This window comes from Solanum verrucosum, unplaced genomic scaffold, assembly GCF_900185275.1.
Source record: "Solanum verrucosum unplaced genomic scaffold, falcon-dt-bn FXZP01000239.1, whole genome shotgun sequence".
In the NCBI taxonomy this organism is placed as follows: domain Eukaryota; kingdom Viridiplantae; phylum Streptophyta; class Magnoliopsida; order Solanales; family Solanaceae; genus Solanum; species Solanum verrucosum.
Window position 1 is genome coordinate 2205212 of NW_026020009.1, and position 12112 is coordinate 2217323.

Consider the following 12112-nt stretch of genomic DNA (forward strand, 5'->3'; position numbering starts at 1 on the left):
CCAACTCCTACATTCTGGTGCAAATAGTAAAAGCTCTTCTCTTTGTTCACTTTTTGTCTAGATTGCTTCTCATAATCCTGCAAGACAACCATGATTTTCCCCAAAGAATAATCATGGGTTGAACAAAAAATAATTGTGTCATTTGCGTATGCTAAATGATTCAAAATAGCACTCCACTTAGGCATCCCATATCCTATAAATTGGGGATCATCAAATAAGGAATTAAGAGCTCTAGAAAGAACCTCCGTTGAGAGTTAACAATATCATGTAGTCGTGTTTCTTGAAATGAGTTTGTCTCCAAGCAATGTAACTTTCCAGCAATCCACTTGTAGCATAAATACAGAAAGTTTTTTCGGTACAACTGCAATTTGGATAAGCAAAAAGATGAGAAAAGGCAGTGAAAAAATATAAGTATTAACAATAACCTTGTCTTCTGCATTCTTTCCCCATCCCCTTCTCTCCCTCTTGGCACAAATTGACAAGGGAAAGAGAACCTATGCTGCTCGGGCTCTTAAAAAATGTCGCCAAGTGCGGGAGCGTGTTAGATCCGACACGAGCTGTAGCATTTTGGAGAGTCCGAGCAACATAGAAGAGAAGCAGTTTTTCCAAATTACAAACAAGGTGCATCAAGTAAAAGTTTCAGGTTGCAATGACAGCATGGGTGCCAACTCACAGCACAATGGAAAGTGGAAGAACTAAGAATAGCTGAAATAAGGATAAGATTGGACTTGGAGAGAGTATTTACTAAATGAGCCTACACAGAGGTACAGTTCCCAGAAGGGGGGACGGAAAGGATGACTAGAACAATGGCTGAGGTTCCAATTTACTTTGGATTCAAAATTGATATACAACATTTAAAAGCTAAGGATGTGAATGGCACGTGTAGAAATGAAAACTAACAAAACTAGAAAATACTGCCTCAATTGGTGGTATAATTCATTGCTCATCAAGGTGAGTGGCACAAACAGATATTAATCAACCAAGAATTCAAAAGAAAAATAAAGAGAAGATAAAAGCAGCAAGCATCATATTTGTTCTACTCCGGTATCAAGGCTACTGAAAGTAGACTGCAATGGACATATATTTGCTACATGTATGTTCAAATTGTAGCCGATGAAATCTAAGTTGAACAGGACAAACCTTGGAATTTGTTGTCTTCTGTAATTATTCCAAGTGTTTCTACGGTCTCACAAATCATGATACCACGTACACCAATAAAGCCTCCTATAGTGCACTGAACAACTGCAAGCAATAAATGTCAGGATGTTTCAGAAACAAAGAGTTGTATTATCTGTGTGTATGTGCCACACTGTGCAAGAGCTAAACAGTGAAAATTTTATCTATCAAAATTCTATTATTCAGGCTTTAGATAAAGATAACCCCTTGTCATAATTTAGCTCATCACAAAAAAAAAAAATGCTTAGATCCTTATAAAACATTAATGACAGGAAAGAATCAGCGAGTAATAATATAGCATTTTCTTGTAATAGTTTTGAAAGGTCTACCTAAAAGAGTTAAAGAGGAGGAGAGGTAGTTTATACTTCACCTAGAATAAGTGCACCATGTAAGTCTGCATTAAGAAGACATTGTGATAACTGATTTTTCCTGCAAGACCAATACTGCAGGTGGGAGACATACATGTCAATTGTTTATCAGAATCACTAGAGAAAAGGCCTATTTTAAAAAGACTAAACCATTAAAGAAGTGATGAAACAAAACGCCAACCCAATATTCTTTACGAGTTTTTTCATGTAGTCTTTCCACTTATCATGCATTGGCTTGAATATGTCATAGCTGCAGAACAAGCCATAAAAGAGTTTTCAGAACAAGAGATGCATATAAAAGTGAAAGGAGATAATATCCATGCGGTAATCATCAACTGTAAGTATCTAGGAATATTTGGCTCTATCTGACCCCACAGTACGCAAGCCCTAGAAAAAATTATATTTTTCACTGCTGATCAAGGTGAAGCATCTAACAAGTAACCCTATTCCTAGAACACTAGATGAACAACATAGCTAAAAAGTCAAATAAGCAGACAGATGAATTTGATCATTTGGCAATTGAATTTTATGCAGCAGAACCACACAGTGTAAGATATTCATTTTGGGCCTTGACTTTCTAGATAAGCAATATCTACCATAAACAACATAGGGGAGAAGAAATAGCAGCCTATTCATCTTTTGTCCTCTCAAGGATAACTGTGTAGATAACTGCCACATCAGATCAAATGATATGGAGGCCATGATAGATTTTTTTAGATCATTACACAGTATGCAATACTGCTACTCGTAAATACTCACAGCACCTTCTGGTTGCTGGTCATTCAATAAAATACCTTTCACAATATTTAAAAAATAACCACAATAGATAAAGGACGACAGATATCACATGCCACATGAGATTCAGTGTAGCAGTTAATCTCTTAATCAAGATCATCACATGAAAAGGTCATCTTTCTGAGAATAATTCAAACCAATTTCTTTTTCGACGAAAAAAAATGCGTGAATTATTCTTAGAAGATGACCTTTCCATATGATGACTCTTAATAAATAATCTCACCACAATTGAATCTACAAACCACCATTAGACTTCAACATTCAACTTCCGACATAGTAAGACTCATCTAGTCAAACAGAAGAGAAAAACCCGCAGTGCACTTAGCAAGATTAAAAACTACACATACTTCCTCACAGAGAATGGCAGAAAGTTTTAAAAAGGTAATCTAACTCTTTTACACAAAAAAGTAGGCAGAACTCACTTATGGGACTCTTGACGGAAATCAAATGATCCAAACTTCTTATGTTGCTTTATGGACATATGTCTTTTAGATCTCTTTGACTGTCTCTGCAAAGCCCAACTACGAGCTCCAGTAGGCAGTAGCAATGCTGCTCTTTTGCACAACATTATCAAGAAGAATCCAGTTATCAACTTTCACATTTTTTGACCCCTGAATATATTTCTGAGCTGAATCACCATGTTGGAGAAGATCGGGCAAAACATCATTAGCAGTCATGTTTTTACAAGAAATCTGCAACAAGCAAATGGGATGAGTAATGAAGAAGTTACTAATTAATAGTGAGCATACTTGAAGCATTATATTGATCACGTTTATTCTTGCCTCAGTGGTAATTTTCAGAAGATTATCATCTACTGAATGGGATATCTGAATGTATGCTGGATTATTCAGTTCAACATCTACGTGACAGGACAAAATTTAGCATCCTGGATTTTAGTCACATGTATACCTTTCTATGGATAAAATTCAAGAGAAGCATACAGAGGAAAGGTTGTACCTTGAGCAGATGTATGGCCAGAAAAAGACATATGGCCTACAAATAAACCAGGAAAATATTTGGATGAGATAAATTAATAAGGGTTCATTTTATTTTTATTTTTTGAAGAATGAAATCAAGAGGGATCACATCAAAATGGTTTACTTACATTACTAGAAATCACCAACTGTTACACTTCTTTTGGATGCCAAAAGTTTGCAGATAAATCAAAGAGAATATCAGAAAAAAAATACACGGTTTAGCATGAATTAAGGGCTCTTAAAACTTCTAGACTACAAATTCACTCTACACTTTATTGCATTGTCTTCAACATTTTCTACAATGCAAAACATCTGTGCAATTTCCTTATCTAGTGGCTAGAGAAGTAGCGCAATGGCATTGACATTCAATGAGTTTGGTAGTCCATTCATAATAACCAAGGAAAAAAAAAAATAGAAAGCCATATTAAGTGGTGTTGATGCTCAAAAAGCCAACATTTCTTTTGAAAAAGTCATAGCTCCCACTCTCTCTACTTCTCTTGGAATTTGGTAGAGCTGTCAATATGGGCTAGTCCACCCCATCCGGGCTAACCCATACAAGCTTTGACATTTTACGGGTCAGGCCGGGCTAGCCCATTTTTGGTGTGGGCCGAAAAACGGTCGGCCCAACCCATAAGTACGTGGGCTACAGGCTTGCCGGGCCAGCCCACTTTTTTTAAAATTATATTTTTTTTATAATTATTAAAATAAATTATAAATTATAATTTAAAAATATTATCATAAATATCGACAAAACAATATTACATCATGTTAATGTTACTACTTGTTAATCAAATCCACAAATAAAATTATCTTTATAATATTTATTAAGGTTTTTTCAAATAAAAGTACAAATATATAAATAGAAATATTAACCTAATTGTTTTGTCACATTAAAACACAAAAAATGTGACAATATTCCAACCATAAAAAAGTTAAAAATAAACTCCTTAAAAAAATCATGAAACTTATGGCATATCTAACACATCATGAAATCTATGGCGTATCCAACACTTCATGATCATCTTCATCAAGCATATCTGAATCAGCTAGTGGCAAGGTTGTCTTAACATCTTCATTTTCATCTGCAATTTATATGCGGTTTCAATTAGTTAAATATTAAATAGATTTTGAGTTTGGATTCTCTTTAATTTTAAATTTTAATATTATATTATATTTTTTTAATTATTTTTATTTGGCCCACGGGCCAGCCCTACCTATATTTCTCAAGCCCCACAAATCAGCAGGCTTATTCAGGCCGGGCTAAAAAGCCCTTTTCTTAAATGGGCTCCAAAAATCTTAGCCCAGCCCTATTAAATCCCGGGTTAAGTCAGGCTGGCCCAACAGGCCTAGCCCATATTGACGACTCTAGTATTTGGTATTAAGGGCATAGTCAACATGCTTTACTTAAAAAAAAAAAAAGGCATAGTAGATATGCTTCAGAACCCTGACGGCAATGTCGCTATCAGAAATGATGGTGCAACCATGTTGGAACAGATGGATGTCAACAATCAAATTGCAAATATGATGGTTGAGTTGGCGCAGAGTCAACATAACAAAGTTGGTGACAGAACTATTGAAGCAAAGTCAGTTCTAGAACAAGCGGAGAAGTTGTTAGAACGTAGTATTCACCCTATTTGAATCACAGAAGGATATGAATTGGCTTCAATTATAGAAGTTGAGCATTCAAAACATATTGCACAGAAAATTGAATTTGGTGAATAAGTTTGAACCTTTAATTCAAACTTGGAAAACTACTTTGTCATCTAAGATAGTGAACAGATGCAAGCATTGTGCTGGATTAAACTTTAAAAAACTAATAATCTATAAATCACAATAACTTGAGATATCCTTTGAGAAAGTCATAGCGAAATAAAAAAACCAGCATCATATAGCAATAGTGCCACTTATTGAAACAGTGGAAAGTATCTAGTATTTCATTTGAGAACAAAGACCAGAAACCAGTTTTAGCTAATCCCAGATAAAGATAGTATCAATTACTGTTACAGTTAAACTTGAAATTCGTTTAAGAAAAAAGAGAAAACATAAAATTCATAAAAAAATTGGAACATAATTCCACCTAAAGTGCAGATCAAGGAGAAGGTTTGCAGTAATTTAATATCCAGGCATAAAATACAAAATGCGTCGAATTCACAGTAAATTACCCTGTATATACAATTAAAGCTAAAATCATTTTTTATCCCCTTGGCCTAATTCTTCATATTGTTCACCCTTCATTGAAAACTCTAACTCCGCCAGCATAGTTGATTGATATATATTAAAAACTAGTGAAACAAAGAGGAAAAGATAAAATATGGAACCTTTTTTGGATGACGGAGCTGAGGAAGGTGTCGTTGATTTGAGCAGTGAAGGCAAAGAATTGATACGCTGGGAGGTGAGGCCAATGTTGTTTTCAGCTAGAGTTTTTGTCGTAGTAACACCGATTTTCTTGTTCTTGTGTTGTTGTTGATGAATTTCAGCTTTTGCTTGAGTGAATCTTCGCTCTAATGCCTCCATTGTTCGTTTCTTTTGTTGTTCGGACATTGTTTCATCCACCATTGTTATGCTCCCCTCTCTCCTTCAAGCTTTATATTTGGGAATACTGATAATAACTTAGGTGTGTTAACAATAACAAAAAATAAGTAAATTGTTTAAATTAGAATGTTTGTGGGTCAATTCACTAAAATGGGCCAAGATTCAAGCCAGCGATTCTTATATGATTTGCACAAGTTCCTTTTCATTTTTTTTTAGAGTATCTTTCACATATAGCAAACATAAAAAACAAATTTGTATATTATAACTATAGTTTACATAATTGCACTCCATAGCAAAATTTATGTTTGCTATGGAGCTTTTAATTTGTATAATTCGCTAGATACATCTAATTTTATACAAATTATTCAGTTTTGTATAAATTCATTTATACATTGTAATTTGTATAATAAGATCTGTATTTGTATAATTATAAGTGTATATGACGAAAATATATGTATTTGTATTTGTATATACACTTTTTGCTCGTTTCATACAAATACAAACACATTTTATATATTTGTATACCGAATGGGTAATTGTATACCGAAAATGACTAATTGTATACCGAATCAGATGACAAAAAATGGGATGTTTGCTGCGAATTACAAATAAAATAAACTATGACTATAACATTTAATTTGAATTAATAGTTTGCTATTTCATATAATTTTCCCTTTCTTTTAACGAAAACTACCCAATTGAACTAATTAGGCAAAGTATTTACTCATATCAGACCTAACTCAATACATTTACCCTAATTGGACTCACAGTCCAAACTATTACTTGAGTGTCTTCTTGTTCTATTCACTGAATCACTGTTTCTTCATCTTTTATGCCATCAAAGTATATATATACTCTGACTGAATCAAGCAACAGTTAAATAACTAAGTAGTATTTTCACTAAAACATTATTTCTTCCTCTTGATACCATCTGAGTATATGTATCATAGTATATATATATATATATATATAAACTCTGATGGTATCAAGCAGTAAAAGCGCAATAACAATTAAAAATATGGGGTATGAAAGTAAGGGATAACCACTTGTAAATAATTTCTCTTTTTAGGGTATAAGTGTTTTTATCCCTTTTTTTAACCCCCTCCCTATGAGCTTTCTTTATTTTATTCCTGGTTGACTCGAACCTACAACCTTAGAATTGAAAGTGGAGGGTATTTATCATTTGAACATTCCTATTCTCGTTTGTGAGAGTTAGCATGAAACACTTAAGATTCTTTTTCTAAATATATGTTTTATTTTCTTTTTTAGAATGTCTCTTTTCTAATCATTCTAGACTGTGGCAACTTCAAATTCATACTTTTTCAGTAACACAATTACAGGAAGTTCTGAACATATACATAATCTTGATATCTAATTGAATTTTACTGTGTTTGGAATAATTATTTATGTTGAATTATACTGCTTGAGTAAGGGAGGATTTTCCATGACTGAAAATTATTACCTATAAAAAATTTCTTAAAAAAAGCTTCATGTTTATGTGAAAGAGAAATTTAAGACTTTAGACACAAAAAAAGACCACAATTCAATGGATTGGCATACTACCTCTACAATATTTATTGTGTTGGTTGTTCATTAATTTTATCTAGCTTGTCATAAAACTATAAATATACACAAGGCTATAAGTGATACTTTTTCACATACATACCAATTAAAGCCTGTTTTCAATTTCTTGCAGCACTCTTACCATCTAATTCCTCCAAAAATAGCAGGGATTCAGGGGTGGCTCAAGGGTAAAGCTTGTAAAGTGTCTGCTTTAGACTCCCAAAATTTTGAGACCCAAAAAAATTTTAGTAGTGAATTTTATGATTTTAATTTCACTTAAAACAATATTGAATATTATATATATAAAAAAAAACTACTTACTTTTTATCAAGAATATTTTAGAACTTTGAATTAAATAATTAATAAAGAAATTTTTTTAAAATCAACATCCAATGTGATGTATTGCAAACAAATGTCTAACCTCTTATTGACTAGAACTAATCATTATGCTTATAAACAATAATATTATTATGTGAATTTATACACTTACTTTTAAGAATATGCACTAAAAATAAATAGTATACCAGAACCAAAAAAAAGAATTTAAAATTAATAATATTTTTGTGAATGTATTTATATACATTGAAAATTACTTAGAAATATTCTCCCAGAACCATTCCAGACAATATTTGATTTGCTACCATTAATACCAAAGCAATATACCTAAATGCAACCTAAAATTTGCAGTCAACCTATAATTAGGATAACAACGATTTCAGCCTTTGCTCAAAAATTAAATAAACACAACAAATAGCACAGTCGAAATCAGTTAATAACGCACAGGGCCTTTTCACTTCCATATTGTCAAATTTAGAACTGATTAATGCGGAGAAAACACGCACTTACTATTTTCACTTTCAAATATCAAATAACATGATAACTGATCCAAATTTAATATAAATATGTGATAATATAAACACATGTGTGAATGATTGACGATGGATATAACTAATGGAGCACGAAATCAGGTGGTGGAACCAAGAGAAGCGGGGAGAGTGATAACTATGTCTTTTTCAAAAGAAATGTTGGATGTTTGAGCATCAAGGCCTCTTAATATGTTTTTTTGTTCTTGTTCTTTGGTTATTATGAATCGACTACCAAACTCATTGAATTCAATGCCATTGCGTTGCTTCTCTTGTCATTAGATAAGGATATTGCGCAGATGCTTTCGCATTATAGAAAATCTTACCCATGCCGTACTAATTTCATCATTTGTACTCCTCAATTGACAGAAATCCCCAAATTGACTCAAATTAACTCGAATTTTTAAAATAATTCATTCCCCATTTTAAACCCAATGCGTAGACTCTCTCAAATTAACTCGAATCCTAATCGCATAATCAATCCTTCCATCATTACACAGACCACCAATCAACATATTATAAGTCCAAACATCAGGCAAAATATTGTTCTGCGTCATTAGCACGACAATCTAAGCAACATACTTCAACCACCCAATTTACAATAACAATATACCAAAATACTATATGTATTCCTATTCGACACAAGACATTTACCTTTCATAACCAACAACAAATCCCTAACCTCATTCAACCTACCTTTCTCACACAACCCATCCAATATAGTATTATAAGTTACATTATCCGGCACATATCCAAACTCACTCATTTTATTCAGCAATTGATTAGCATCCTTATACTTGTAAACTAAACAATACCCTTTAATCAAAATATTGATAGTAATTGTAGTTGGCACCAAACCAAGTTTAAGTGCATCGTTATACAGATCATTACATAAAAATAGAGAGTGAGTAGAAGGGTACTTAACCAAAGCACGAATCAAAGTATTGAAAGTAATGATGATAGGGCAAAGTCAAAGGCGCTTCATCTTCTTGAAAATCTGAACAGCGAGATAGGGTTTGGAAAGAATGGAGTGGTGATAAGAACGCTATCAAAGTCACTGCATCCAATACTAAATGTCAGCGATCGTTCAATAGTAATATTACCCAACTAGTGAGTTCGAATCGAGTCCCAAGAGAGTGGTTTGTAATCGAGAATCAATAGAAAAGTAAAAACATGCTCAAATTAATCATAGCTAAAAACATAATTCAAGTTTGGGGGTAACACAAGTGTCAAATATCAAGTGGGGGTTTTTGTAGTTAATTATCAACTAAAACACCAAATAATATGGAAATAGGAATATGGAGACGGGATTCTTGGGATGTGATAGGATTATGGGCTAAGGTAGACAACTGGGTAATTGCAACTGATAGTAAATTTGTTGTAAATCATTGACTAAGCTAGACTTTAGTGGGGGCAAACTTTCTCTCGAACAATTTACCCCGAATCAAATTGGTTTCTCTCGAACACCAATAAGAAGCAATTAGAACAACCTTCACTTTTGCCCATTCACTCTCTCGAGCTGAATGTGTGGAAAAGGGTTTAGGATTCACTCTCTCGAGCTGAACCCATGACAACCCAATACCCACAGACCATCAATTCAGTAATCTTGGTTTTAAAACTTCTCTCTCTCGCAAGCCAAAAATACGAAGTTAAGATTGTACATGCAATTACAACCAATTAAATTCAACCACAATTACTGAACGAAATCACTTTTAAACAACAAATAAACTATCAATTAACAATACCCAACAGTTAAATCAACCCATAATCATACCCCAAGAATTAGGGTTTTAGCTAGACATAGTAAAAAGGTAAAAATCGTTACCAAATTGTGTTTCCATCAACTGGGTACGATTAATATTGTCTTTACAAATGTCTAAGATGAAGAATCTTCAACACCCACTTCCAATTTCTTAGAAATGGAAATCTTCAAATCTTCAAAGCTAAGGAAAAATATTGTCTCTCAAAACTAAGTTCTAAGACTCTACTTCAAAAGCTGAATAATACTGAATAATTCTAAAATCTGATAAAATTCAATCCAAAATTTCATACTATACTAAAAATTCAAACAAGTATTTATAGTCACCGAAAATGATGCTGCGAAGGACCAGTCGACGCAGTTAGTCGGAATCGCCGATCCACTCGACAATCCGCCCTTTGGTCCATTCCATCGCCTTTATGCTTTAGCCTTCAGCATCTTCGAGTTCTGTAACTTTGGGCGATCTAGCACTGCATCGCGAAACCGTTCGGCGACTTGCCGAGTGTTTCTTTCTATCACTGACTTGATTTTCTCCTTCAGGGCTTGGCACACTGGAACATTAGGCGAGACCAAGGCCGTTCGGCAACTCGTCTAATGGTTTAGGGTATCCTCAGGCCTTCTTTTCTTCATTCTTTCAGCTACCTTGTTCTTTTTTGCTCAATAGTGTCCATGTTTTGTCCCAAAGTCCAAATACCTGAAATTCAAGGATTTACATCAGTTATTGGTACAAAATATGCAATTAAGGACACTAAATCTATTTAAATAAAGCCCTAGATGAATCCAAATCGTGGACTCATCAACACCCCCAACTTAAACGTTTGCTTGTCCTAAAGTATAACTCAAGCTCACCTGTTCAAAAAGGATGTCTCAAACAGTGCTACACAAGACTCAATCGTGAATGCACACAAAAAGACTCAACTACTCATGAAAGGATCAATTGTGCACTCAAAGATTCAAGTTATGACTCACCATTACCAAAGAAGCTCAAGATCACAATACTTGCTTCAAATGCAAGTTCAAGCTCAACAAAAGTGTTCAAATGTGCTCACACATGGAATGATTCCATATTCACACATAATGGTTCAATAAGTTAAAGCTCTGAAATCAAATGCAACGCTCACACTCACAAAGATGAAACACAATGCATGATTTCACCCATAGGTTTCCCGTATTTTCCGACCAAGACTTGTTTCAGCTCACTTAAGAGCAAAAAGGTCTTTTCAAGGCTTGTAACGGGGTTGAGTGCAAATGTAATGGTCATTTAGGCTCAGTGACTTCTATCCTCATAAAATGTGGTGTGAACAACACTTTCTTTCCTCTTCTTTCATCATTCTCATTCGTGCTCAAAAATCACAGCATAATTCATCTTCCATGGATTGTTAGGACACCCCATTTTCTTTGCATTTTCACAACTTTTTCATTTTTCTTTTTCATTCTTTTCTTCTTCTTCTTTTTTTGTACGTAGGGGTTCCATTATTTCTCAAACCATGGGTCAAAGGGGACTTTCTTGCACTTCTTGATTTACCTTCTCTTTTCACCACACCCTAAGTTGGCTATTCAAACAAACCACATCTCATGAGGCTTAAGGGTGAAGGGATAAAGAAAGGTTATGTTTTCATCAAGTTTCTTCCAAGAAAAGGTTAAGGCTCAAGGGGTGCTCAAATGAGGTTCACACATTCACAAGGTAGGCCATAAAAAGAGGTATAATGTCAAATTGTTTCACACTCTTTTAAGTTGCCTAAGATCATCTCAAGAGTTTGCATCACTTAGTCAATCGGACCAACGGAGAAAATTCTAGGTGTCATCACACATGGTTCACGGTAAGCTCATCACACAAGGCATTGACACCAATGTCAAACAAGACTCTACACTTTCGCTAGTGTGCAACGCTCATCACAAGAGACTCAATTTGATACTTGGCTAATCACAACGAGATGCAAAGAGTTCACATATTGTCTATGCAACTTCAGTTGGCCTCATCGTAGCTGCACATTCATGTTTGTTTGATTATGAGCACTATTCAAGTCATCGATAATGATCAAGACCGAGACTCAAATTTGCAAAAGAACAACTACATTC

General features: G+C 34.1%; 1 pseudogene; it reads right to left on the reverse strand.

Annotated features, from left to right (window-relative positions):
* Positions 1–263: 263 nt before the first annotated feature.
* LOC125819782 (ribonuclease MRP protein subunit POP4-like) lies at positions 264–5872 on the reverse strand (annotated as a pseudogene).
* Between the last annotated feature and the right edge of the window lie 6240 nt (positions 5873–12112).